Below are 4,970 nucleotides of genomic sequence, written 5' to 3' on the forward strand. Positions count from 1 at the left end.
TCCATTTAATTGTTATAATCATCTAATTCTAATTTCAACTTCCTTACCACACTTTTTAACAACTAACATAATACAAACTTTAGAAAAGCATTTATTAAAATACTATACCAGGAAATGTTGTTTCAAAGTGTTATAAGAATTCATTAAAGTGTACCAATTTTTTAACTATAGTAAATCTGATTCAAACTAATTTTTACAGATCAAATCACACGTATATTCCAATAAGTTACTTCCTCTTCAATTTCTATTCTTCAACAAATATCATTCCCTTTTTGCCAGTGCTAAAAGGACAACACATGGAGACTAAAAATGGAGAAGAAAACAAGGAAGGCTAGAAATTTGTCCAAAAAGTGAAAAAAAAAATAGCTTACATTCTTAAATTAAATTGAAATTAATTTATGCATAATCTAATTTATAGAAGTTATTGTATAATTTCATCAATTTTTTAAACTTGTACATTAATTAATTTTAAATAGTTCGTTTTATTTCATTATTCTTTTCATATATTTTTATTCTTTAAATATGTATAGACAAGTTGGTCCACACAATAAATACTTTGCTACAAATACATGTTTAATGTAATTCATCCATCTCTCCGTGATCATGTGTTTATTTTTCAATTTATATAAATATTTTAAATATAAAGAATCAAATATCAAATAAAGCACGCCGAATAATTTACGGCTAACAAAATTATAGCATTATGTGTTTGGATTGAAGAAGAGAGAGGTGAAAGTGGATTTGTAACTATTAGAAAGGATGTGTCAGAACGTGTGAGATTGCTTAAATTGAGGGATGATATAGTAGATCTATGGTGATTTATTGAAATTTGTGAGTTATGCAATAGTTGGGAGAAAATTTAAAAATTATTTTAAATGTATAACATGTAATTTTATAAATTTATCCTTATTATTAAAAAATATTTTAATAATTAATTATGATTTTTTTTTTAGGTTTGAGTTAATTAAATTTTTCTAATATATAATACCCAAAGATTACTTATATTTTTTAATAAAAAATTAAAAATATAATAGAAAATAATTTTGTATTAAATTGAAATAAATATATTAAAATTTATGAAAATAATATTTATTATTATATACATTTGTTATTTTATATAACTATATATGTTTTGTTGATATTATAATTTTTTTTTTTTCATTACTTATAATTATATGTTGTTACTAACATAATAATTAAATATTTTTAAAAAAATTATGTAATATTTATTTTTGTATATTGTAATAAAAACATGCACAAATATATTTAAGTAAAATGCAATGTGAAGAATGAAAAAAAAAAATGCTCTCATCCTCTTTTCCACCCGCTCCCCCACCCTCAAAACCACTAAAAACAAACATAAAAAACATTCATTCATCCCTCCCTCCTCACTGCACATACCTATAAATAAACACAATGTAAGAGTATTGTTTAACTTATCTGAGTCAACTATATTATTTTTATATTATTTAAATCATGCACTAGTGTATAAAATATATTTCAATCGATTATTGAGGAGTTTTTATATTTATTTGATCATCAATATATATACGTGTAATGTAGATAGGGAACATATATTTTTATCAGTTGCACAATTAATGTAAAATATATAAATATTACACTGGTGTTAAATATTGTCCAATATAGAAATTGAATTGAAAGTGCAAAAAAATGCAAATTTATTACATCGGTTATTGAAGTAAATGATGTAATGATCATGTTGTGTGTAGAGAAACCAACCCAAAATATAAAAAAAAGATGTGGACTTATTACATCGGTTGTCCTCATAAATCGATGTAATATCTCATATGTGCTTTTTTTACCAATAAAGAAACATGTTACAACGGTTGTAACCATAACTAATGTAATATGTGCCATTTTACATAATTTATTTATTTTAATCGATGTAAAAAGGATGTCATTACATGGGTTAAAGTATCAACCAATGTAATATGTGATATTTTTTAATATTTTGACTATTTTTTCTCAATTTGCAATTGTAAATAATAAACAGGAAAATATTTTTTTTATCTACCCAAACTTTATGAATAAAAAAACTTGTCCAAATCAAAACATACGAAAATAAAGTCTAACATGACTTAATAAAAATTAAATTAACTAAGTAATGTCTAAGTATCACATGTAATTCTAAATTATAAGAAGTTATAATTTCTAATTCGTAAAAATATATTGCCCATTCATTACGAAATTCTACAATTGTGTTTGTGCCTAATAATGTCATGTGTGAAACCTCCAATTAGCTTTTTCAAAACATTCAAAGTGTTTCAATAACTACTTCCAGGAATCAACAATACTGGCACAAACTATGGTTCACATCTAATGCATAACATATGAGATTCAACGAAGTTAATTTATTGAAAAACTAAAAAAACAAGAATTTAATAGTTTCAATGAAAAACTAAATTTCTTAGGTTAAATCCAACTTAGATTATGTGATGATGAAGTAAATCTATCGTTTAAGACATTGCATACATTAATGACACTAAAAAAATATCATTAATAATTTACAATACATTATATAAACTATAATAACATATTATTTTTGGATAAAAATATATCCTTGCACTATAATTTTAAAATGTAACATGTAAATGTAGTGATATTTACTTATACATTAACAAAAGACATCATGTAAATCTTCTCTTGAGATTTTGGAATCCATTGTTGAGTGTAAGTCTGACATTCTGTTTTTTTTTTTATTCTTAGGCTTTTTGTATAGATTGAGGCTCAAGGAAACCATAGATTTCAATATTTCCCATGTTAACGGTTAATTTAGTTATATACCTATAGTGTTAATATAGTATTAATGACAACGGTTGATATCATGAAACATAAGTTGAATGAATAATATATAGATTTCAAATCTAATCACAACATCTAGAGTTTAATGAATACAATGTTTAACACTTGATTACCCTAAACGATTTCAAAGATATCATACATGTTCATGTACAATGGTATATGTTCATTGTTGACACTAAAGATTGTTGCATCCCAAGGATTAACACGAGATGTTTGGAACAAGTCATGTGAACCCCTTCGATTAACATTTTTGTGTGGTTGTGGCTTGGACTCATGGCTAAAATAAGACAATTTACATTAGTGAACATACATATTTGAAGCATGCAAAATAAGAACATACAATGTAAGTTAAATATTCAATAACATCAAAGTGGTGTGACATTCCATCACCTATATTTAGGCTAAAGAGTATATATAAATTTTAACATTGTAAATCTTAGGGTGATGACGGAAAGAAATAAAAAAAGTGGTAGGGAGGACACCTACATAGTCACGAGAACAAGCTTGTGAGAAAGGTCATGGTCGAGCTTCACCTAAAGCTTCTCTCCACTTGGTTTAATGTCTTGAAGCTACAATGACAAGGGTTTCATTTGTGCAAAAACAACAATATATTTGAGAAGAACCTTAAAGTCGTCGGAGAAATAACAACAAGGACAATGACAACCTCAAACCAACAATAACCACCATGAACTAGTTGTGACGATACCTACTGAGAAATCGTAAGTGAGAAAAGAAAAATAAAGTGGTGAATAAAAAGAAAGAAGGTGCGGTGATTCTAAAGTTAAGAAATTACATCAGTTAGTCCTAACAATCATTGTAGTACATGTGTCAAAATAAATTTTTAAAAATCGTGACAATAATTCCATAAATTAGTTTTCATAACTAGTGTTATTTCTTGTTTACTTCACTCGTTAATACATAACCATTGTAAAAGGTCTTTTAAATATTACAATTTTGCTACGAGATAAGATTTTGCACAAGATATATTATGTCGTTTTTCATTATTTTCTCATCAGTAGTGAATGACACAGTAAGTCTAACAAATATCATTAAAATAAAATTTTGATATGATATTAGAATATAAATTTAAATTTAATTTCATCCTTACATAACATTTTTGTAAGAAGAAAAATATATCTATTTACATATTATAATAGACATTCTGAAAATATATTTACTGAATGACACGAAAACTGAAAAAGTTAACCATGACACAATAATGGATGAAGGAAGCAATAAAGGGACTGAAGAATGGCTCACAAGTAACCCTTTTAATTATGTTGTGCATGCAGTAAAAGAAACAATATAAAGACATCTTCATTTCATAATGTTATTTATGGGTTTCATAGTTAAATCAATAGTATCCCTTTCATTATATTACCGTGAATCGGTTCATTTCAATTTAATGTTAGTTTAAAATTTAGATTTATAAATATGTTAAATATTAAAAATTTGTTATTTATTATAATTTCATAATTTTGTTTCTACTTATATTTTATATATGAAAAATAGAGCGGTTTTATTAATATCTAGAATGAAAGAGATGAAATTATGAGTGAGACTTTTATTAAATAGTATATAGTTGAATAATTTTATATTGAATCATATTTTTTAAAAATTTACCATTACACTACAAGTTTTTGGTTCACACACACATACATAATTTTATAGTAATTCAAACTTCTTTGACACTTTAAAAAAAATGTAAACATAATTTTATATTAATCTAAAATGGTTTGATACATTGAAATCATATATATTTTTAAAAATATATTAAAATGAATCATTTGATCATATTTTATTATTATTTAATTTTAACAAAAAATAATATACATAATCATATAATATAAATTATAATTTAATAATTTGATCAATAAAATTTAGATTTTATATAAAATTAGTATTGACATAGTATTAAATAAGTGTTTGATGATTGTTGATTGCCATTTTGGAGACAAAGTGCATTATCAAACATCAAGCACCTAAGTTTGAGTGCCTCATGCCCTTTAGGGCAAGCATGAAGAGTTAATTTGGACAAAATAAATTTAAGTGACTCTTTTTTTACATATATTTAAATCAACTTATGTGTTCCTTATTAAAAGTTCCTCTCATAATTTTTTTATTGCGAATTTTGTCATCAATGTTTT

The sequence above is a fragment of the Phaseolus vulgaris genome, chromosome 6 (genome assembly GCF_051622355.1).
Source record: "Phaseolus vulgaris cultivar YP4 chromosome 6, ASM5162235v1, whole genome shotgun sequence".
Classification (NCBI taxonomy): Eukaryota; Viridiplantae; Streptophyta; class Magnoliopsida; order Fabales; family Fabaceae; genus Phaseolus; species Phaseolus vulgaris.